At 43.8% G+C, this 25,707-nt stretch overlaps 1 long non-coding RNA gene across 1 annotated transcript in view; it reads right to left on the minus strand.

The window, feature by feature from the left end:
- LOC142843471 (uncharacterized) overlaps window positions 1–25,270 on the minus strand; it is a 37,276-nt gene extending 12,006 nt beyond the window's left edge. The window contains exons 1-3 of the long non-coding RNA XR_012909631.1: window positions 24,863–25,270; window positions 24,636–24,745; window positions 8,214–8,477 (exon numbers count right to left, since the gene is read on the minus strand). This is a non-coding gene — a long non-coding RNA (uncharacterized LOC142843471). The remainder of the gene's footprint in view (window positions 1–8,213; window positions 8,478–24,635; window positions 24,746–24,862) is intronic.
- Between the last annotated feature and the right edge of the window lie 437 nt (window positions 25,271–25,707).

A 25,707-nucleotide genomic window follows, 5' to 3' on the forward strand; every position in this document is an offset into this window, starting at 1 on the left:
AATAATCCCATGACTATTAACTAAAAGACCAAAAACAAACAGGGAACTCATGCCTGGTACTGGGATGGCTTAACTAACACTCAAGCCTTGTTTGCCAAACCTGGTCTCAGTTTCCTCACATTGCTTCTGTCTATTATTTTTGTTCTGTTCTCAAACAAGTTTAGCCTCATGGTGACAAGGTTATCAACCATGTGAACAAGCTCACAACCCTAATCTTTTATTTGGCAAACATTCTGATGAAAACATACACATGCATGTGCGCACACACACACACACTTTCAATAAATGTCAATGTATATCATCTTCTGATTAACTCAAATCAGTGAGTGTGATTGTAGTCAACTTTCTAGACTTCTCTGATTGACCTGGCTCATATTCCTAGCCTCTAAAGCCAGGGATGCAATCAGTCCCATCCACGGACCATGTTTTGAGAGCGCAGAAGGAAAAGCTCTAGTATTGACCTACCAATGAATCTCTTCAAGAAAAAGAGGAAAGAGGTAGATGCTGGAAAGACAAACCCAAAAATATGTGGCGATGGCTGGTACACAGCAGCACTTTAATAAATTTGCATGAGTGGGTGTGGCTGATTACAAGCTGCTTTTTTAGCTGAGGTTCGTGATTAAGGGGGAGATGAGCACTGACTGGGCAGTTTCATTGTGTTGGCTGGATGAAAAGAACAGGACACAGAGCAAGGAGTTCTGGATGAACAGCCCTGGTACAACTTGACCATAGTCATAATGGCTCACACTTCTCTTGACAAAAAGTAATAGGAGAGAAAATAGTCTTTAGAGCAAAGCATCCAAGGGAAAAAATAAATTCAGCAAAGTTGTATTAAATGCAACTAAAAGATGCTCAAGTCTATATTTCCAGGGAGGCGTTAATGTTGGATACAAATGTGATCCATATAATGTTTAAGTAGCTCCTAGGAAACGACAGGCTCCTAACCCTATCAGGAATATTAACTGAATTCCAACACTTGAAAAAAACACTTGATCCGTCATCCTGGGCTTCTAGATCTTCTGGGATTTTCTGGGCTTAGAAAATACAACTTCTTTACCCAATCCAGCTGCAAGAGAAGAATGGTATACAGCTGGAGCAGGTGGGTTTCTTTAAGGTGGGAGGCAAGAGGAGTGGGCAGCATAGCGCCTCAGCCTTTCCCACTGTTGACTGGACTTCTCTGTCATTTTTAAACCTTCCCTATTGGTTCCCTTCATCAAGGCACTATCTTAGGGACATTTTACCTGGATGACTCCTAATTCTTACTTTAGTATTATGAGCTACATAGTCACATCTCTGTTCATCAATAGGGAAGCCAAGGTTCATTGGGTCCCTCAGTTTCTATTCCCGAAATAGTCCAACTGGACAGAGTAAAATTTCATTTGCAAGTGTGTCTGTCTGCCAAGATCCCACAGCCACTCCTCCCCAGGGTGACCTTCTTAGGATCCTCAGGAAGCTTGCTATTGCTTTGAGAAACTCCTCCTCATCACCCAGACCTTGGTAGCACCTTGACAATATAGACCTGTTCTGGCTTCAAACCTCAGTTTTGCCTTTCATGTCATGCTGAGTGATACATACTGAAGATACTCTGGTACTCCATCTTCTTGAATTTACCCCTCCCTCACAGCACCTCTCAGCCCATCAGAGCTGGCCTCATATCAAATATGCTGCTGAATAAATGATTAGGCTACTGCCAAGTCAGGAGAGAGCTAGGATTTACTCATGAATGGTTAAGATTAGAATCTTGGGCTCCAACCATACACTACTAGAAGGCCATGGGGGACACTGTTACAACTTAATCTGGGTCTTGGAGTAAACATTAGGTGTAGCAACCTGACTCCACAGGCAGCCTAAAGTAGAAACCCACGCCTACCCAAGACCTATGTCTGTTGTCTGCTCTCACAGAGCTTTGATCTCCAAGGCAAGCTCCATGGACCAGCAGCACAAGTATCACATGTTCAGAGATACAAAGTCCAAACCCACTGAACCAGAACTTCTAGGTCTTGGGTAATCACAACATAAGGAGATGTGATTGTGAGTCAAGTTGACAAGTGGTAGACTTGTAATGGCTATTCTTGGTTGTCAACTTGACTACATCTGGAATTAACCAAAAATCCAAAAATGGGTGGCATGCCTGTGAGGGACTTTTGCTTAATTTGAACTAGGTAGATCTACTTCTAATCTGAAACTTTGAAGTAGGAAGACACATGATTTTAATTCAGATATTGTGGCAGGAAGACTCATCTTTAGTTTGAGTCACACCTTTTGCTAGAAGCCTATATAAGGAGTTAGAAAAACTGTGCTTTCCCCCTTTGTCTCCTTGCTATCTGGTCCATTCCTTCACTGGCATTAGAGTCTACTTCTTTGGGAATCCAGCATATACTGAAGACCAGCTAAGATATTCAGCCTTCTGAACTGAATAACTACTGTATTCTTGAACTTTCAGTTCATAGCCAACCATTGTTGGATTAGCTTAACTGCAGCCTATAAGTCATGCTAATAAATCCCATAGATAAATAGATGATAGATAGATAGATAGATAGATAGATAGATAGATAGATAGATAGATAGATAGACTGACAGATAAAGAGGGGGAAATGTATTCTATAAGTTCTGTTACTCCAGAGAACCCTGACTAGTACAAGGGTCTAGCATCTATGTTTTCAATATCTTCTATTAATTCACTGACAATTGTACACACATATATGATGAATTTTTATCACAGTCCCCTCCGTTCCCTTCTCCTGTCCTATTCTACCCCCTCTGAATCCCTTCTTCTCAACACACATCCTGTTCTTACTCTCATGTATCTTTTTTTTATAGCCCACTGAGTTCAACTAGGGTTCTTTGCAAGTGCACAAGTGTGCAGTTATTTACTAGATTGTGGCAACTTAACAGTGGCTACACCACCAAAGAAAAATGTTTCCTTTTCTCTTAGCAGCTACACATACTGCTCCCCCATCTACCAGTATCTACATTTTAACAAATCCTACCTAAGGTGATCTTGATGCAGGTTCAAGTTTGGAATTCACTGACATCTGGGGACTGTTGAGATAGAAAAAGTTAATAGATTGTCCTTTTGGGTAGCTATGGAGATGTAGAGAGGTAAGATATGATAAGGTCTGGAAATGAGGTTTCCCTAGGTTTTAAGCATGGCATCAAATACTACATATTCTCATGCCCAGTTTTATACCAACAGATCCCCCCATAGAGTCTGACATCGCTTGCCCACCAGACCCACAAAGCACCTCAGGGAAGAACATGTATAGGCTCTTCACAATGTGAGCAAGAAAGGCAAAAAGATATGTGAAAGGCCACAGTGAAGCTTGAGTCCCCACTCTGACTTTAAACCCATACCACACAAAGGCAAGGGCAGAATTTACAGGTGGATTTGTAGACAGCATCAGTCAATGTGGTACAGGAGAAATCCCATCCACTATCATCTCTGGTACTAACCCCATATCTCCAGGAAACTGATCCAGAAAAACCACCTCCTTCAAAGACTGGTATCTGCCCAGCATTTTGGTCCTTTTTGTTAAACTAGCACGGGACACCAGCCATGCAGACACAGCTATTTTACCTCAGTGCTATCCTTCAGTGCTATCCCCAAAGGATGGCCATTCCTTCCAGGTGGGTCCTGATGACATATGGGCCTCTATGTCTGTACGTGCTTCACAAGAAAATTATAGAACCTACTTTTTTAAAATCACTGCTGTTGTCTCTAAGAAAGGGGGTGGCAATTTAATAAGATTTTGATTATAAAGGCCTGAACATGGAGACGAGTTTGCAGCAAGTGGCCAAAGTTGCCTGTCATTGTCATCATTTCTCACACAGTCATCTAAGGCTAAGAAGGGGTAATAACCTGTTACAGAGACAGCTTCAATGCAGCCATTGTCATGAGTTTTGTTGGTCATCTGTGACACTTCTGACACACATGACCATGCAGCTTCCATGGTATCCTTCAGTTAAAAGTTAAAAAATACCTCTATCCATATTATCTCTCCCGGACAATGACTATTACCTCAAGTGTCAACTACTCCTGGGGGGATCGTGCCAGTGGTATCTCTGTGGATAAGCCCCTTTTAAACTGGCTTAAGTCCCAGATGAAATGTATTATTATGGGTAGCTAGTAGTTTAGGCATGGACTGCTGACTCATAGGTATGTCACCTAACTCTGCCTCCTTGGAAGATCTTATTCAACTTTTAGACCAGAACTGTAATCAATATGAGTAAAACTTCTGGGGCTCATTCACTACATCCTAGCCTTTTGACCTTTAAGAAGTTACTCAACCTGAGGCTTGTTCTTTTCATCTGTAAATACACAGGAGGGCATGAACCATGATGTTGCAACAACTAAATGAATGATGTATACAGTGCTGTATTTAACACTAAGCAAATGCCCCCCTCTCTCTGTGTGTAACATGCATACTAAATATATACGGATTCTAAATAATATGTTGTACCCATATGTTGTACCAATAATATGTTGTCGTTATCAGAGCCCACAAAATGCAATATGAAAATACCTGTTTATAGAGTTTCTGTGCAGTACTACACTTTGAAAGGACTTCAGCATCTTAAAAAAATAGCAGCCATGAAAACAATCAAATAAATCAATGTGTAAGATCTCAAAGTCATGATGGCTTATTATGGTGTTTTGATGTCAGGAATGTTTGAAAGAGCTCAGACGTCCTGGTCTTCACCTCAATTCAGTGTTCAATGAATTACACATGACATCCAACACTTTATCACAAAGCAGGCTTTACACCAGGTAATGTCAGTCAACTGTAGACTGGCATAGTGCATATACGCTTAGGCTGATCTGTGATATTGCTAAGTCAAGTGTCTTAGATGCAATGGGTTTATTAGGACATAATCCCTTCATAGTTCAAGGGTTACCTGCATAGGCATCAAGCCAGTGACTTATCTGTCTTCCCACTTAGAAGAGAAACCAGAAGGAGCTGTCCAAAACCCCTGGAGCCTTCTCTGCATGTCCTCAAAGTTTCACAATTTTTCCCCTGTGTTTAACTGGGAGACAATAGAACATTTTTAAACACACAGTTGACTCCATTTCCTGTGTCTCTATTCAAAACCACTTTGAAAGCAACTGGAAATACCAAACTAGTGACATCTAACACTGGCACAGTGCTACCAGTACCCACTTTACTAAGCATGGGAACACTAATAAAACATGTGCAACTAAGTGCCCTTTAAAAGCATTATGGGAGATCAAGATTGTTCCTTTCAAGAACCCTGTAAAGAAAATTTTGATAGAATAAGAAGGGAAAAGAGCCTTTACAACAGAATAAAAATTACTCATTTGTGTCTTATAAATCCAGACTTTTGTGTATGGGACTTCCTTTGAGCAAACTGCTTTTTATATGTACAGCATATGCCTGAACACTCCTAGATAAATCAGCTGCAAAGTTCTGGCCAAAAAGCATCAGGGATGTGGGATTCCCCTTTGTATGCTGCAATTGCCATTAATGAATAAAGAAACTGGATTGGCCTGTTGATAGGGCAGAACTTAGGTAGGCAGGGAAACTAAACTGAATGCTGGGAAAAGGAGGCAGAGTTAGAGAGAAGCCATGTAGCCTGCCAGGGACAGATGCTGGGAACTTTACCCAGTAAGCCACAGCCACCTGGCACTACACAGATTAACAGAAATGTGTTAAGTTAATATGTAACAGTTAGTCAATAAGAAGCTAGAGCTAATGGGCCAAGCAGTGGTTTAATTAATACAGTTTCTGTGTGATTATTTCAGTTCTGGGTGGCTGGGACAAACTAGCAGCCTCCCACATCCCCCACTTTGCCTTGGTCTAACATCCTTCCACCAAAAATCCTACTTTCTCCCCATAAAGTTTAGTGGGTCAGGTCAAGGTAGTTTAGAGAAAGGAGACTTGAGCTCCAGCACTGTGACTTTAAAAAGAGTCTTCCTGTCACTTTCTGAGATTTAGTTCCTTCCTTCAGGAAGAAGATATTTGCTCAGTCTAAGTCAGAGATGACCGATGCAAAGCACTCATCACATGCAAACAAACTAAGCGAGTGAGGCAGATGTGGATGGAAGCAATGTGATCTATGGGGTGGGACTCTGCTCTCTTCTTCATCTTTACATGCAGTTGCTCACCAAGTCTGATAGATTTTCCCTCATTGATGTCCCTACAGGCGTTTCCTCTTTGCCATTCTGTGACTTGAGCCATCCTTTTTACTTTCATCTATTAAAACAGTTTTTTTTTTAATTTCACCAAAAAAAAAAGAATTCCTTTGGAAATGCTAGTCTCCATACTACAGCTGGGGTGATTTTTCTGAAATAAAGTCCATTGGATTCTCCATGCTCATAGAGCACAATTGCAACCTTCTATAAAGCAGGTGTGAGCCACCAGCCATCTTCTGCTGTCCATTTCCCAGTGTCATGATTTATTCAATAGCCACCCCAAGCTATTGATTGGCAAGAATCTATTTCTCAGCTGCAGGCATTATTTTGGTACCATTTTCTCTGTCTTTGCTGATGCCTCTATGAATTAGTCAGGGTGACAGAGGGCTGCTGCAGAAACAAATACTCCATAAATTTCCCCCACATGACCCATGCTATCACTGGGAAGCAGGGGAGAAAAAAATATCTGCTCATTGTGGAAAGTTTATAATTCAAGCTAACAAAGGCTTCGTCCCTGCGTTGGCTTCCATGAATACCATAGCAGAAGAAAGTGGATGTGGAAAACATACTGTCTCCCCAACTTTTCACCTACTTCCAATTATACTGGCCAAAGTTCTTTGAAGGGAATGGATACAACCCTTTCCTAGCTCAGTAGAGAGCCAATGATACTTAGATGAACCTCTCTGATGATTTCCAGACTTGATTTCTTTTTTGCTTGTTAACTAAGCTCCTACATTTCAGTTTAGCTCCACTGTCTCCTCCTCCAGGAAGACTCCCTCACACACACTTTCATCAGGACAGTGCTCTACTTGTGTTGCTTTGATTTGATTCTTATCCCCCTGTTATGTTTTGGATAAGTGTTTCCCAAGGCACTGGTAGAAGGTAGTGGCACCTTTAAGAGAGAAACGTAGTGAGGTCTTCACATCCTAGAAAGGGGTTGTAGCACCTTCTACAATGGGATCTCTTTTACTTCAAGGTCATGATATTAACAGTTTACTAAATACTCCCTGCCATCGTCACCCAATATCCCCACCAGTAACCCAAAGCAATGAAACCTATTAATCATAAACTGGAACCTTCAAAACGATGAGCCAAAACAAACATTTTTTTCTTTATGAGTAAATTACCTCAAGCATTTTATTATATGACATAAAGACAATTAACATTCTACAATACAAAGAACACCACTCTGGGGAATCAATAAGAACTATACCTTATTCATAACTACATTTGGAGTTTAGAGTCAGGTCTGGAGAAATGTAGAGACCAGGTACATCTAGCATCAAAGGAATACAAGTTTTAGTGTGTTGTCATGGTCCATAGCTGACTGGCCAAGTGCCTAAGCCCCAGTTTTCTAGGTGGCAGGAGAAACAGAAGGATGCTGGATCCATCTAAACCACTCCTTAAGTATCTGGCACCTCCAAAGACAATGCAGGGCTCTTGCTGCAAGACACTGGGGATCTAATGGAGCTCCCCCTCTTCATCTACCTCCAGATCAAAAAGCTCCTGTGTCCTGGAGGAGGGCTTATGTTAGTCCTCCCCACCTGCTAATTGCTGTGGCTCACAATTCTTTTTTCAAGTAAACACTGTCTTCTAAATAAGAATTTAAAAACAAAACAAACAAAAGATCCAACATCTGCTCTTCCCAGCCACCCTTTCTGCTTTAGTACGATCACGTGACTGAAGATTTGGCAGTCAGATGAATGCCATGCAGGAATTAGGAGTGGAGATTAGTTGGTGATAGAAAAAAGGCAGATATGGGAGCCCACAGTCCTCCAAACCAACAGAAGAAAACCGGAAGGAGCTTGTTGATTTTAGTGACTTTATGACAGGAAGCCACTCCTTCATACGTGTCCCTGGAGCATGTTTCTGCTAGTCATTCCCGCCAAGCTAACATCTCCACATTGCAGATGTCCAGGGCACATCCACTGATAATAAGACTTTTCCTGCAAAGACCTTCACAAAAGTCTCCTCACTTGCACATGGGAGACTGATGGCAGAACAAAGAGATAATTCTACACAGGCTAACTTGCTGACCAGTGAGTTTATTAGAGCTACTTACAGGAGCACGCATGCCTCTGAGGTTTCCCCAGTCCACTTGGAAGCTGTAGCCTGCAGCTTCTGTCTCCACCACGTTCAAGGTAGCTTCCCAGGCTGGAGTCTCCTCCCTATCTCCACATTGTCAATTGCTTACATAACTGAAGCAGAGGCCTTCACCAGCTTGCTGGCCCTTGTAAGGCTCATCCCCTTCCTGCATCATATGAGTCTTCCTCCTCCCTCCGGGAGGGCGTATTTCAATTTAGGGACTTTGCTAGACAGTATCCACCTGGAAAAACATGACCAACAGCTGGCAGCCATTCCAACAACAGTTTTTGTCCACTTTTCTTTCTTTTTTTTTCTTCTCAAAACATATCCAGGCTCAATTTCCTGTTCTTCACCCCATCCCAGATGTGAATTGACACATCTCCCACATTCTACAAATGTGGGCTTTAGGTAAAACAACAGGATTGGGGAGAGGGTCTATTCTCCTCGAACACTTCATGGTGAGTTGTTGAGGAATCAGCTGAGGAACTGGATGTACTTGAACTTATTTTGAACTCAGAAAATAAGTAAGTCTCTGAGGACAGAGGCTCATTTCCTACCCAGACTAACTGCTCAGTAAGCTCACTCATTTCCTTAGCCCTGGGGGAGCCAGGTGACTACAGTCCCCAGCATAAGAAGGAGCCCAGGAACACAGGAAGTGAAGGAACCTGTGAATGCTCTAATTCCAAAACTGTGTGCACATCTCCCTCCACTCTGGGTACCACACGCTCCAGAGAGCTGACTTGGGTTTTCAGTATAGACTCCAGGACACCTCAGCTTACCTCCCTCCAGCCACTGCCTCTCCTCCTTCCTCTTCCCTAGCTAGAATTTCTGGGCTCCTCCACAGCCAGCCTCATTGACAATGCAGCCCTGCCCCTCACAGGTGACCCTCCAACAGGACCAACATGACAGGTAGTTGCAAACTCCAGTTCTACTGCTGAGCCCAAGGTGATGAGTGAATTTGGTTTCCTTGTTTGCAAAAATAAAGAAAAGTAAAATCACCTTGATTTAAAGACTTAAAAAGATCGCATGGTTGTGTATACCCTCTACTGATCTCAAGTCAGTTCTCTGGTCCGTGGGAGAAACCTCACATGTAAGTGTTTGCTATAAGATTTTATTATATCACATTCATTCTCCATTCCATGCATTCCATCCGACTACTGAGGATGGATAAGCTCCATATCCCCCTGAAAGCTAAGAATAACCCACTCCTCCCCCTCTTGACAGCTGGTCCTCTGGCTGCCTCTCCCTAAACCCTCCCAGAACAGACATGGAATGCTGGCGGAGGGTGTCCCTCCAAATGAGGCCCTCACATGCAGTGAGGGCCAGTGAGATTTCTGGCATTTCCTCCATCTCTTTGGGCCAAGAACAGGAGAGAAACCTGGGCTTCTGGCCCTTTCATTTACCATTTGATTTTCCCCTTGACTCTGGCTGTCGACAGCATCTGGCGGCTGTCACTGCACTAGATGACACTTGGGTCCCAGGCTCTTTGACCTCCCAAGGACTCTGAGCACTGATTGGACTTATCAGAATGCTGTGTTCTGAGCCAAAGAGATCTGCCAGCAATGATGAAGAAGCAGTCTGAACCCAGTGGGAAATCCAAATGAGGACGAGAAGCTGGGCATAAGGGTTGGCTCCAGCCGAGCTCAGCTGTCCAGAAAATCCTTCAGAGGCCCCTGTCTGCCCTGTTCTCCCCTTTACAGGCTCCTTGCAATGGCTTGAGCAGCACTGCAGAAAGGGGGGTGTGCAAAGCTTCTTGAACAAAGACGAATCCTCTCTGCAAAACTGCTTCTTTGTTGTCACTCATTATTATGAGAATTACCAATCTTGCTCCCTGTTTAATCACTTCCAGGTGCACAGAGCAAAACCAGCATTTTCACCATTATGAAAATGGGAAGAAATAGATAACTAGTACCACATGACCACTGAACCTGCTACTTCACAAGTGTTTACCTTCTGAATTTACAAAAGGATTGATTCAGCCCTACCGGGGTTGGGATGGGAGGTCTGCCCAGAGGTGGGGTCGGCTCCCCAGTGGCTGAGTGCAGAGTCAGATTTGTATAGCTCAGAAGCCATCTTCTATCTTTAGGACATTTCAATGCACTTCTTCTTCTTCCTTGACTTTTACAAATAAGGCTACAATACGCATCCGTAAGCAAGATTTTATGTGAACATCTATTTCTTTCCTCTTGGCTGTGTACCTAAGGCTAGAACTGATGAATCATGCGGTAACTTTATAGTCTGAGGACTTCCATCCAATTCTGCATTCCCACCAGCAGTGTGTGAGGGTGCTGGTATCTCCCATTGACATTTGTTATCTTCTATACCTATTACAACCTTCATGGATGTGAAGTCAAGTGCCTCGTTCTGTATGATCTTTTATATTGGCCTAACAGTGAATGGCCCAGAGCCTCTTCTAAGTTGCTTGTTAGCTGTCTGTATTGCCTTGTAAGTGTTCTTTCTCTTTCTCTCATGTACTTTTAAGTTCCTTGTGACAATTTCTATTCTGTACATTAGCATTAATCATTCTTAGTGGAATTCTAGAAGCACAGATGTTTAATTTTTAAAGGAGCTGAATCTATCTACTTTTCAGTATGAGCTTTTGGTATTATGTCTTAGAGAAGGATTTGCCTGACCAAGAGTCATGAAGATCTACTATACTTTTTTTCTTTTTTTTCTGGCTCTTCCTCTTGAGTCTGTTAATTATTTTGAAACAATGTTTGTGTATGGTGTGAGGAAGTGGTCCAACTTCATAGTGTTGCTTGTGGATGGGCAGTTTGTCCCTTATCATTGCTGGAGAACGTTACCTCCTCCTTGATCTGCCCTGCACATCAGCTCATCAGACAGGCATTACTCTGTCTTCCTTTGTCTTCCACCGTTCCCCACTGTTGATGACCATGCCATCTCCATGACTTGTCACCCACCTGATGTCTGCAAGTTCTGAAATTTGAAAGTGAAAGATCACCCACTTCATTCTTTGGCTTTTGTCAGGATTGTTCAGATGTAGTGGGTCTCTTGAATTTCTACACCATTTTATGATCAGGGCAATTCTTCAGAAGCTAGTAATTGCAATGCTAGCTAAGCTTGTAGTCAATATGAAGTCCACATGAAGGATCATTGCTGTGTTGGAAATGCTAAGTCTCCAAAGCATGAGCATGACGAGCCACTTCATTCAGTTACAATTTCTTTCACAGTGGGTTGTTTTTATTTTTTTATTTTTTGGCTTGTAGAGTGTAATATTTTGCGCTGTTTTTGTTAAATTTGTTTTTAGGTACTTTCTTCTTTTATGTTGTACTATAAGTGAATCATTTTCTTAATTTCCTTCAAGGAATATTCATTGTATATAGACAATGAATTGAAATTGTTATCTTGCACTGCACAGCCCTGATGAATTCATTTACTAGTTCTCACCATTTTTTGGTAGAGACCTTTGAATTTCATACACATGATCATAGGACATGCTACTGAAACATTTTTAAGTATCTATTTTATTTTTACGTGTGTGTGTGTGTATGTGTGTGTGTGTGTCTTCATATGTGTATGCAGGTGCCTAGACAGGCAAGAACAGAACAACAGATCTCCTGCAGCTGAAGCTGCAGCAGTTGTGAGCTGCCCTGTGTGGGTGCTGGAAACCAAGCCTGGGTCCTCTGCAAGGGCAGCAAATGCCCTTAACCACTGAACTTTTTTAACAGCCCCATGAAAATGGTTTTACATCCTTCTTTGTGAATAAAGGATACCATGTCTCTTTCCTCCAACCTCCCTTTCCCTTTCCTTTTCTTCTTTCTTATTATTTCTTCTTTTTCTTACAAATTGCCGTAGCTGAACATATCAGGATAATGTTGAATAAATGATGTAATAGAAAACACAGTTGCCATGTTCTCTGTTAGGACAAGTTTTACATTTTGCAGTTTTGACTGCAGTATTGGCTGTTCATTTCACAGAGAAACCTTATCAGGGTGAGAAATTTCTGTATGCAGTTTATTAAATTTTTGTAAAATCAAAGATGAGTTATGAATACTGGGTGTGGTTAAACACACAGGCAATCCAGTGCTTCAGAGGTGGAGACAAAGAAAACAAGAGATCCAGGTCATCCTCTGCTATTTTGCAATTTCGAGGCCAGCCTGAACTGTATAAAAACCTGACCAAAAGCCAGAGGCCTTGAACCAGACAAACAACTCATAATAACGAACATTTGCAAGTAAAGCTGTCTGGGCAAAAGGGTACACTGTGTGACATACCAGAGTTTTCAAGGCCTCTACAACAAATGAATACCTGGAGATGAAGGAAGGGCAGAGAAGTAAAATGTGTTTCTTTTTATTTTTCTTTCTATTTTTTTTTGGGGGGGAGGCTGCAAGGGTGGAGGGCTGACACAGAAGGACTAGGAAATGAGTAGAAATGGGGAGCATGATGTGAAATTCTCAAAGAATCAATAAAAATATGTTAAAAATAAGTCCTGAAACTCAAAACAAACAAACAAAAAATGGTTATAGATTTCTGTCATTTGAGTTTTCTGTGCCTAATGAGATTATTAAGTAAATCTTATTAACTTGTCTATAGATGTTAAAAATTGTTTTGTGGGGTTAAAGGTCACCACATTGAGTGTTGGGAATGGAGGAAGTCCTAAGTGAATGAATATTATTGACAAAGGCACAGCAATATCAAATACCCCAGTGTCTCAGCTTTGTCATAGTGGTAGTGGCAAAACCTTACCCAGGTTAGGTTCAAAAGAAATACAAATCCTTACTCCTGGGTCCATTTGCAAACAATTAATCAATGTGTACAAAAAGATAGCAATGACAGCTTCTTTCTCCCAGGCATTTACAGTCCAAGACTGATCCCCTACAGAGATAGCCTACAAAGACCAGCCTTTGTGCTGTACCGAGGCTGCTATAGTAGCTGGTGTCTCCATCCCAGTGAGCACATCCCAGCTAATTCCAGTTACAAGTGTCTCTACATGTGTCTGTCCTGTATTCATTCACTTGTGATTCCTAGTCAGGGTTCTGGGACCAAGCTGTGTTGGAGAAGGCAATTGAGAGTCATACTTCAGAGGATGACTGTGATAGCCAAATTCTGTAGCAGGCATAAATAGCTGTTCTCATGCTTGCAACTTAAAAGAGATGGTGAACCCCTGTTACTTTCGGTTTTTATATTCACCCAAAGCACAGGATTAAAGGGACATGACAGTTGGGGACAGCGGCCCACTTCCCTGCTGTTTTCAGTGCTTTAGACACAAGGTTCCAGGGAGGCTTGTGGATTAGACCTAACAAGTTGGCCTTGAACTAAGCTCTGCCTTCACATCACACTGCCTGCTTGTGAGAAGATGGAATATATATATATATATATATATATTCACACACACACACATTTATATTTCCAACTGCCGTGGTGCTGGCTCAGAACTCCTAGTTCTTTTTCTGAGCTTGCCATGATTCAAGAAACCACTGAACAGGTCTAATTGGCATGAGAAAGCTGATGTCATCAGTGCATCTGCTAGGGTAGGATGGACCCCAAAGTGTTGCTGCTGGTGAGATTAGTACACTTCATCAAAACCCTCAAACCCCTAGATGCCAGGTATTTAAAATTCAGTGCTTCTATCTCTTCTATTTCCCCAAGGGGAAGTTTATGACCATTTCACTGATGAGGAAATAGAACACTCAAGATCCAATGACAGTATGGCAATAAATTCCCATATAGACTAGAATCTACAGTCTTTGATTTAAGGATTGCAATGCAATCTCCACTAAATAAACGCTGAATTACCACAAACACACACAAATCTTCTACCTGTTGCTTTGTGGAACGCTCTTACTGCTCTTTCTCCTAGAAGGCAGGAAGTTGGGAGATTCAGGCACCTCATCCTCAGACTGTGCTACTTGGAGACTTTCACATCTGCCCTGAGATGCTCTATGTATGTTTTCTATGCATCACGCAGGTAAAACAGGCATTGGGCCTAGAAGGAATAAGGTCCTTGGTGCACTTCTGAGAAGGAAAGATTCAGCCAATGGGGTACGAGAGGAGACTCGAGGAAGTTGGTGCATACATAAAATGATAAGAGAGAAGCTGTCAGGGCTGGGGAGACGGTGCAATGAGTAAAATGCTTTCCACATAAGTTTGAGGACTGAAGCTCAAATCCCCAGAAGCCATAGAGAGCCAGGAAAAGTGGGGGCACATCAGTAATCCCAGTGCTCTTATAGCCTAATGGGGGCAGACACAGAAGAACCCCTTGAAGTTTGTGATCCAGCTAGCAGCAGCGAGCAATGGAGAGAGCCTTTCACAAGCAAGGCAGAAGGTGAGGGCCTCCATCTACATCTGTCTTTGAATCTCCACAGACACGCCATGTCACCGGTGTGCCCCCACTATGCTTGTCCGAGCACTTACACACATACTCAGGACTTTCTTAATGAAACAGACTACCCATCTATTTATTAAACCCTCCACTTACAAAGATGTTGACTAAATTGCTTCTGAACACTGGGTGAGAGAAAGCAGGGCCCTTGGAGGCCTAGAGACATGGCAAGAACCATGAATACATGCACAGAGATGATAGCTGAGGCGATGATGTGCCCAGTGCAGTGAGAACACAGGCATGTGTCTTACTATTTATCTTAGTATATACAGTCCCCTCCCCAGTGTACCCTGCACAGCCTCCTCATTGTTCACACTCAGTTCACCTGCCACCTCGCAAGGTAGCCTGTGACGGTCCCAGGTAGACTAGTGAGCTTTATCTATCTGAACAGTTGAAATGGTCACAACTACATACAATAGCACAGAGGGGATGGTTAGGACCATGAGGACTTGACCTACATCCGTTTGTTTGATGTTTTCTTTCCAGTGCAATAGAAACAGAGATGTGAGGTGGATCTCTTTTTTTTTAAAATTGCTCTGGCCACAGGAAAGAGGGGGAATGCAGGGGTAGAAGGCAATGAGGATGGGCAGGACTGGAAGCTAATGGGTCAATAGGTAAGCGTATGAGTGTACGCAAGGGAAGGGGCCTCCAGGTGATCTGGGGAGGAGGAGAAAGTGATCGCTGAAGAGGAAAACAAAAGATGAGAGTGTTAGTGTGTGCTGCCCAGCTTCTCCCATGGCAGAGGACATACTGGGTTCCGTGCCACCTGACTGAAAGGTCTCTGCTTCTAGAGAGATGAAGAAAGGAAGGAGTAATTAAATGCTCGGCTTTGCCTCTCCAGAGGAAATAAACAGAAATGGACGCTCCCAACCGTGGATGATTGAATGGATATAGAGAGGAATTACAAATGCCTTCAATGTCAGCTCTGAAAGAGTTATTGGAGGGCAGGAAATCCCAGGCTTCACTATCACCCTGCCTTTTTCCTTCCAGCTGGGAAACCCTCAGCTGCAGCCTGTGATGCGAGAGGATTACTCAGGACACAACAGACCTGGGAACTTCTAGTCAGATCAATAGCATCCCAGAGAGGCTTGCCCAATACCCCAATATTCATATCAGCCTATTTAATTTTGTCAACACCAGAGCCTCAACCCTATGCCAGATAAGATGTCATGGGCTAAGATGTGGGGAGACCGTATTAACTAAATCATCACTCCACCCCACCTCCAGAAGAGATCTGTGTGGGTTCATCACCACAGTGGGTAGAAAGTGGTAAAAAGTTTTCTCAAGTCAATGCTCGCAGTGAATCTAAAATATGCTGGCTCACCATTCTACCATTCCTTCTAGTACTAGCTGAAGGAGGCCCTCCCAAAACCCTCAGGTGGGACTAGAGAGGTGCTCAGCAATTAAAAATATTTGCTGCTCTTCTAGAGGACCCAAGTTCAATTTCCAGGACCCATGTCAGACATGGCACAACTGTGTGTAACTCCAACTTCAGGAGATCTAATGCCTCTGGCTTCAGTAGGCACCTACACTCATGCACACACCCACATGCACAGATGCAAATAATACACAGATGCAAATAATTAAAAATAATAAAAATAGTTTGTTAAAACCTTCATGGGATTTACTTTCTGTGCCTCTTCTGCTGACACAAGATCTAAAACTCTTGCCCAAGACCCAGCTTAGCTGCGGAGCTAGAGGACAGCTCTGATAGAACCCAGGCCCAAGATCTGTTCCTGCAACACACACAGCACTGCCCACAGGTTAGGCTAGCACCTTCAGAATGTTGACACATGCTTCCCATATTTACTTGACACATATGGAATCCATATAGTACTTCCAAGAGAAGCAATAGCTGTATGACACTGTGAGCTCGCAATCTAATTCCACAGGAATAAATGGCCAACTCCAGTCCTCACCAGCCAAGGGACATGGCAGTTATTGAATCTCTCAGTTCCTCATTCATCCTGCATGACCAACAGGTCATAGCACGTGCAATGATATATGCTGACCTCAAAAGCTGTTAAGAAGATTTAATGAGTTAATATGCATAAAGCAATTAATGTGTCTGGCACAGGAGAAGAGCTTTCATTTGGAGTGGAAGGTTGACAGAGGTTAACCATGTGCCCAGCACTTCCCAGCTGGTAAGTGGTAAAGTCTGCATTCCAGCCCCAGAATCAAGGTTCCTACACATTGCCTCTTGCAGTCCCAGAAATAGCATAAAGGGTGTGTGAAGGATTGTGAATAATAAACGGAGGGACAGATGGATAAGTGGATGGATGAATATGGGAACTTAAAATAGATTATTGACACCTATTCCTGGACAATTTTGCATTTGTTATTTCTGTTGGGAATTAACTGCCTGAGGTTGAGTGCTTTGTTCCCTTTTTTTTTTAAAAAAAAAAAAAAAAAGCAAAACTCACTCTCAGAGAGAAAAAAGAAGTAATTCCGAACAATGACGACCTGCCCGCCCTGGCAACCCTGTGGTGGGAAGATTCAATCATAGATCCTTGAAGCCAAGGACAGTGTTGTTTCTTTTTTAGCCACTAGGATAATCCAACAACTGGTGCAAATCCAAAGCAGATGCCACTGGTTGTCTGCCAGCTCCTTTCAGGGCAGTTAAACCAAGGAGAATCACACTGGGGTCCTTCCTAGCTCTGCTGATTTCCACCCAGAATGTAGGTGTTTGGCTACATCCATCCATTCTCTGAACCTTGAGATCAGTTCCCATACCTTGTGTGAATAACCTTTCTAGATGCCTGGATCACTAAGATGACACAGCACACCATTACCATCGGACCTGGTGTGTAGGGGACACTGTATAGTCCAAAGTCAATTAGTGGCAGCACATATTTATAATTTCATTTATTAATAATGATTACAGTTCCAGGCATAGTATCACTACATTCAGAGGGCAGAGGCAGGTAAATTCCTGTGAGTTCAAGACCAGCTTGGAACTCAACCAACTTGGCAAGTTCCAAGCCAGCCAGGGCAATATAGTAAAACTTTATATTAAAATAATAATTATTGTTGTTGTTATTATTTCAGCATCAGAGATGAAAAACTGTAAAACAGAAACTGAAGCTTACTGGAAATATAAAAAGATCTGTCCTTTGCTCAAGCTACTGACGTAACTATGGCAGTCGGTGATCTTGAGGGTTACTGTGAGTTTGGTCAAGGAGGCTCCTTCAGGCAGGAATTACTGTCGAGTTCTGCAACTACAGAACTACTGTATAGGCTCAGCATCCTGATCAGGGCTGAGAAAGCAGGGATGTGTGGAACCTTAGACCTGCAATAGCTATCAGAGAACCACCCACCGAGCTTTCCTTCTCAATTCTTCTAATGTGCTAGCACCACTTGCCCTGATTCCAAGTGTATTCTAACACTGGTTTGAATGGCTACAAGTAAAAAGACATCCCATTTGAAACTGCACAGTCAGAAGGAATTCAAGTTCACAGAAGACGAAAAGGGTTGCCCCAGCACCGACTCTCTCGCTAAGCAGTCTTATCATGACTCCTGAGACTGTCTATTCTTCCCTGCCAACCTCATGGTCTGGAGACACTGTCAGAGCTGGGTTTTCATGGCTGATCTGAGGCAATGGGTGATTACCCATCATGGGTATTTTGGGTAAAGTCAGGAACATTTTTCCAAAAGCATCTGAACAGACATCCCCAATATCTCATTCACTGACCCTACAGCACTCCATACCCAACAAAGCAAAAGAAAATTACCCTGAGCTGCGTAAGGGAAGAGGATCACTTTTGTGGTCCAGTATTCTCTAAAGGGCCACACGTAAAGACTTGACTCAAGAGTTTTCAACATAGGAGGTGCTTTAATAAGGGGCTTAATGGGAGGTCTTTAGGTCATTAAAGATTAGGAGATACCCCCATGCTGGGTCATGGAGCCCTAGTCTGTCTCAATTTGAGATGGCGTTGTTTGTTTTTATACAAAATGCCCCCATGATATTCCATTATCCACTATCATGAATAGAGACCTAACCATAGCGCCATCTGATATTACACTTAACCACTTCCAAAGCTGTGAACCATAGGGAAAAATGCTTTTACAAGCTCATATTGTTATGGTATCCCCATTCCCTATCTCATTCCAGCCCTCATAATTCTGTAAGAGAGGAAGGCTTTAAGGACTTTTCCTCCATTTCACATGTCAGTGTTATCTTATGGACAACGTTCTCCATTATCTTATGTATAACCTTTCAAATCACCTTCTCCCATAAACAAGTCCACACAGCCCTATAGTAAATACCAGACACAGCTAGCAACATTGGTAAATAACCCTACTGGAGCCCGAAATCTCTTCTGCCTTATTGCCTCAAGCCCGACCCTCAACCAACAACACCACCTCCATACCCAGGACCAAGACTGCCTTAAAATGACTTCTATTTATCTCCTTGTATAGGTATTTTCTGCCTTGTGAGTCTTCATAAAAGGGCTACTCACATGGTGCAGACTCTCTCTCTCTCTCTCACACACACACACGCACACACAAACACACACACACACACACACACAGTCTTCATACCTATAAGAACATACCTATAAGAACCCTTTGCTTTTTTGTTTGTTTGTTTTTTGTCCTTCACGTCCCCCATCATGCTGTTGTGGTGACTTTCTCTCCTAATGAAGTTCTTCAGTAGTGAAGGGCCTGTCTCTTACTCTAGGGCTCCATCACTGCTTCCTGGATGATATTCTTGTCCCTCCTAATGAAGCTCTTCCGAAAACAATGACTCATCTCAGTTTCCTCTCTGGAAACCTGCAGTCTTGTTTCTAACAGAACCATGGACAGAAGATCAGGGACGTTTGCTAGCTCACTCCAAGTTTAAGGCTGCAAGTTCTGTTCTGGGGTGGCTTCTGCTAGGCAGGCCCAAATATAATACAAATCCATCCAGGCCAGATCCCAATACATCTCCCGGGATATAGATTCCCATCTGAGGTCACACATGGCTCCTCCTTGAAGCTTGACGTATTCATCCTGAAAGCACTTCAGGCGGGCAACTGATCTCAAGTAGACGGACAGTTATCTCGAGAGTCACCTAACATGTTCTGTAGGTAAGGTAGCAATGCTGGCCTAGTTTGCAGAGGGCTTGGGCAGAGTTCTCCAGTTGACAGAGCTAAGCCCATCGCAGTTGCAGATGACAGAGGAAGCTCACAGAAGACAAGGGTACCCTCCATGCCAGACTGAGACATGTTTACGTGTTCACTTCTCAGATCATAAATACCTGTGTCACAGGGCAGGTTACTGGAGACTTAACCAGGGTTCTAAGAGGGGAATGGCTGAAACAGCAGTCAGTGTTCAGGACAGACGACTGGGGACAAAAGGTTGTAGATGGGAAACAGGATGTTCAGGGAGAAAGTGGTCTGCAGTGTAGATACAAGGATGCCCTCTGTTGACTGCCCTGGAGCTTCAAGCTGGACTGGGCTGGCCAGGCCTTGCAGACTCATCATGACCTGTAATTGGCCTGTCACCTATTAGCCCATTATCAAGGAAAGGAGGTTGTGACATTGGGAGACAAGGCTTCTTTCATTTCTGGACGGCTATAGCTCCTGCACTTATATGCACAGAATCAAAAGGAACTCATCCCCAAAGGAGGGTTGTATGCCACAGGCCCTTCTATAAGCCTCGCTGACTCTGCAAAGGTATGGTGGAGGCAAGAATGAATCACGATATACAACAAACTCATGTGGAAGTTTATCAATAGGGTATAAAAGAGGAGGTCCTGTGGTTTACCAGGAAAGGGAAGCAGTGCAGAGAGCCAGAAATGCGTGGGGCTTGCTTTAAACAGGGGACTTTTGTGTACAGAGCATTGGGCACCCATGCAGCACAGCACACGTACCAATACACATAGTGACGTAAGGCCGTAGGACCCTGAGCTGACTAAATATTTACCTGAGTGTTGACAAGCACATGCATGGCCGTAAGTCCCTGGGTTGGCTAGGTATTTGCCTGAGTTCTGACAGGCGCATCTTGTCAGGTGATGGGAGGTAGGCCAGTATAATGCGTGAATACTAACAGTCTGGGCTTTGTAGCTTTATTATTTGGAAAGGAGGCTTAGTGAGGGCACTGAGCTCCTGATATCACACAATGAACTGGGCAGTTAGATTTGCATGTCCTATGTCCTGGGTCAGTATTCTTTTCATTACTCAATACCCTTTCCTGGAGTCAGCATGAAAGATTTTACTGCAAAGTCTGAAGCTCAGTGTTCCACTGTGAAGGTTGTATGATGCTCTGTTTTGTGTGTGTGTGCTTGTGTGTGTGTGTGGTGTGTGTGTATGTGTGTGTGTGTGGTGTGTGTATACGTATGTGTATACATGTCGGGTACCTTTCTCTATCACATTCCACCATATTTTTTTGTTTTGTTTTGTTTTTTTGTTTTGCTTGTTTGTTTTGTTTTGGTTTTGTTTTAGCTTCATTTTGTTTTGTTTTTTTTTTTGTTTGTGTTTTTTGAGGCAGCGTTTCTCACAGAACCTAGAGATCTTTATTTCATCTTGTCTGACTGGCAGTAAGACCCTAGGATACTTGGGTTTCTGCTACTCTGCCAGCAAGAGCTGGGATTACATGTGAGTTTGGTTGTAGCCTGCTTTATTTGATTTTTTTTTTCGTGAGTGATGAACAGTAAACTCTTAGATCTTCATGCTTCTGTCTTAAGCACTTTACCCACTGAGCCATTTCCACATGACTTAGTTAGAAATGGCCTTGCTGGCTCCCTCCTCTGGACCCCAGCAGTGCTGGAAACACTTGCACTTTATCAGCACACATGTGCACACACACAAACATACATACGCATGTACATGTGAATATTCATATTCTTCCTCACCATGTGGGACCAGCATACTCCCTGAACTTAGCCTTCCTGACTGGCGAATTCTCCAGCCTCTTCTGAGTTTTCCTCTGTCACCTCCACTGCAGCCTCAAGGGAAGGAGGACCTTCTTGAAGAAATCACCAAAGATTGATAACCTGGCAGGTGCAAGATCCTTCTTCCTTTAGCAGATAACATCTTCCAGGGACTCAAGATTTCATAAGGTGCAAAATTGACCAAGAAAAATGTCTTCTTGAATTTCAAGGATTGGTTTCCCCAGCATAGGCCAAGGATGACTTTAGAATTCTAACAGTCAGTCAGAGCAAGCCAGGACCACACGGAGTATAAGATAATATATGTAACTACATAATGTAACCACACACACTCAAATGACACCCAAGAAGATAAAAGAGAGTGATCCCAAGCTCAACCCCACATTGTAGCCTAGGCAATTCTTCTGGCTTTTAGGCATCATGTCCAGTGTTTTGTTGGGATTTAGCAAGGTTGGTCGGGGGGATGACAGCTTTACAGTCATTGTCACCCTGCCCAGGAGTCGAGAGTTAACCTGTTTTCCAGCTATGTTCCCGGACTACATCCACCCCGTGATGACCTGGGCCTTGGGCACTGGTCTGAAGACAAAATTACGGCTATATATAAATGGACTTTCGGGTTCTGGCTGAATGTCCTGGTGAGTTACAGCAAACAGGACAGGAGCCACTCTGTTGTTGTATCTTTAGATTAATGGCTACGCCTTAATCTACTGCTATCCCAGCCAGCAATTGCAACCCTGCAGCTAACAGCCTGCTACTCTAACAGTGGTCGGGCAGCTCAGGCTGCAGCCGGGTAAGAATTCTGCTCCCATAGGCAGTGACCCTGTTGCAGCCTCCAAGGGTAGCTTTAACTAAATCTCTATCATTCTAATTATGAATAAGACTTGAGATTCAATGACTAGGATGAAAACCTATGAACTCAGAGAAGCTGATAAGCACCTAGCTAACCCTTTCTACTTGCTAGAAGACCCCATGCTTTGGCTTTGCCAAACCAGAAAAAAAACTGCACCACTCCAAACCCTATCCTTCTGCTTCCTGTGTCTCTCTAGCTCTCCCAGATGCCCTGTGAGGCTCTATGATTACTTCCTGCCAACTAGTTGCTAACTCAGCCTCCTGACCCAAGGCGAATTTTATTTAATTAACACAAACGCAAACCCAGGGTTCCCAGTGTGATTGAATATCCCCCAACAGCCACTCTAACACCATACAGACTGGGGAAAGTAGGCTCAGGACCCTGATCCATACCCGGGGCTCAGTTTTACCCAGCTCTGCAGCTAGGAGCTAGAGAACAGCTTTCAGAATCTGTTTCTGCTGCATGCTCACTGGTCCCATGTATGTGACACAGCTCCCCATCTTTTGGTTTCCCATTTATAAAATGCCATCTGGCATACTCACTACCAAGGTCAAAGCTCAGGATTCTAGACCATTGTCAGCGTGTCTGTAGGGTTTACTGTGGCTTACACCTGCTCTGCTCTCGCCACCAGTATCTGAGTCAAAGCCACCTGCCTGTCTGCATCCAGATCCATCCTCACCTTTTCACTGGTCCCATTAAAGAGCAGAGCTCCAGCCTGCCATTTCCTTACTCGAAGATAACCACAGGTTTTCCTTAGCTTCAGAAATGTTGAAGATGCCTCCCTTCCAGAGCATGGTGGATAAGTGCAGTAGTTGGAGCTTGTCTGAGTGTCAGTCCCAACTCTATCGCTTACCAGCAAGTGACCCTGTTTGTGCTGTAGACTCTTTGTGTAGAAAATGAATTTGAGGACAAAGAAAATGACAAGGATAAGAATAATGCCAGCTGTCTATAGAGATCGCACAAATGCTGGGGTCAGTGATGGGCATCTGCAGATCTCCAGGAAGGATCACTTGCTCTTATTGTCACAGTAATACAAAATCTGCCATTGTGGGGTCCAGAGACATACCTGACTGTGAAGCAAAATCCAATAAAGTCTGCTGGGTCATCACCTTCCTTTCGTCTAGGATCAAAAGATTTAGGAAAGGAGACCATTTCGTGGAGAAAGAAAAGATGAAACACTTCAAGAATTTGAGATGGGCAAACTTGCAGAACAGGGTGGATGGGGACAAATCCAGGGCATTTTCCCTAGCACACGGATGAATGTAGCTGATATTCAGCTGCAACAAACAAACAAACAAACAAAACAGACAAGAGAAGGTGGTTGTGCCTTGGCATAGTGTAATCCTAGCACTCAGTGGGCTAAGACATGAGTTTGAGGCTAGCCTGAGCTATATAGCAAGATGCTGTCTCAAAAAGCCAAACCAAAAACAAAACAAAATAAAAACAAGATAGATTGGATGTTCAGTATTGAAGGTAGGGAGTTTCAGGTATTATCCCTTAATGGAACATGGTGTGTTTATTGTAGTCAAACTGTGACAATCTCCAAGGGGCCACATGAGCAGGTGGCTTTCTCTAGTCTCATGGCCACTGTCTTCCTAGAGCCTCACTGTGGTCCAATTGCTAAACAGGTCTCTTCCTCGGATGATAGAAATTCTCAGTAGTCAACTTTGGTTCCTGTGTCACTGATTCCTAACCATGGGACCCCACCCATGGTCAGGTGTGGAATGTACCTGGAATCCTCCACCACGATGCCCATGGAAGATGAAGGAAGGGACCCTGTGTAGTTGAAACTCTAACTGCCCCATGTCTTCAGACAGGGTTTCAGAGAAAGGAGGCAGTTCCTCATCCCTGCTCCCCAAGTCTGAAGCCCACCTCTGTAGGGTGTCCATAGATATCTGTGTAACATTTTTTAAAGTACCCTTTCTTAAATAAAGTTGGCAAAGTCAGAAAATAATGGTGTAAGCCTGAGGGGAGTGAGAAGGTGAAGATATGGCTCTCCTGCCCCCTGGAGTAAATGGAACAGAAAAGTTACTCACTTGTGGTTGGAAGGGCTTCAGTAGCAGGGAGTGGGAGGGACCAGAGTTGCTCAGCTTGGGTCTTTAATCAGGAGAGTACAGTGCAAAGTCTGCCCCTTGCCTCAGCATCACTTTTCTGTGGGCCCTTCAAGTCTTGGCTACAGGAAACATCACACACACACACACACACACACACACAAACACACACACACATGCACACACTCACTCTCACACACACACGCACACACACACGCATGCAAGCACGCACATACTCCCTTACATACTCCAGCTCACGTCTGCCCTAACACCTATCAACATACCCAGTCTGCATCTCCCACTGCCTCCTTGATGTGGGCACCTTGCAGACAGTGTTGAAGCAGTTGGTAGACATCATCTCCTCTCCCTGACAGATTTCTTGTCAGCCTTTCATCTAAGAATGGGGTGGGTAGACAGCAAGAGGGAAATAGGGTCACTCCATTTGCCACTTGGGAATAAAAATCGAAGCAGGAAAGCACTCTGAGACCCTCAGAGGCCAAAGGATACTCACAGAGACACTGGGTCTTTAGCAGACTTCAGATGCCTGAGTGAGAGACTTCATGCTCTCAGAAGACTTCAAAGTGACAGGCAAGAGCAGTCTCTTGCAGAGCAAGCTTGCAGGTCACTGACAGGAGGGGCAGAGCCACATGTCCTGTCTCCAGCAGGTCTTAAGGATGGAGTCACGGGTCTTTCAGGGTGAAGCAGCAAGAGTCCCTCTTCCTGCTGCAGCTGGATGCTGGCTGGAGCGAGTGCCCCACACAGGGAGGAAACCTCAGCAGCCAGGAGTGGGCAAGCTCTCTCCATCAGTTTCTCTTTTCCCTCCTTCATGAACCTCTCTTAGTCTTGTGTTCTGCGGTCACTGGGTTTTCAAATTTATGGAGTGTCGACCGGACCCTGGGTGGCTCTCTGTGTGCACACGAACACGGTTGGCAATGGGGTCAACTGGGGAGGAGCTGTCTGAACGTTACTTTCACTTCCAGTAGCTACCTCAAGCTTTGCAGACTTCCTTGCTGCATTTCCTGTCTGATTGTGTAACCTCGTTTGGGGTTCTGACTCTCAAGAGCTGGGGGTTTCAGTCTGAGTTATCACTTCCCGTGCAGCTCCTATACCTTCAAAGCTTGAGTTTCCTGGCCACCAGAGAACCCCACACCTGACAGGAAGCTCTGTACCCACCAAGCCCTTCTACCCCCATCTGTGTTAGATGGGGATAGGATTTAGTCTGCAAGATTAGCAAACGGCAAGAACAGAGATCTCCTGTGAAACCCAGAGCATACCTGTGGTTAGAGTGTGTCCCTGGCTCTGAATCAAAAACCTTCCCCCTTGACGTACCGGGACTCAGCGGTGGCAGCCACAGCT

The sequence above is a fragment of the Microtus pennsylvanicus genome, chromosome 2 (assembly GCF_037038515.1).
Source record: "Microtus pennsylvanicus isolate mMicPen1 chromosome 2, mMicPen1.hap1, whole genome shotgun sequence".
Classification (NCBI taxonomy): Eukaryota; Metazoa; Chordata; class Mammalia; order Rodentia; family Cricetidae; genus Microtus; species Microtus pennsylvanicus.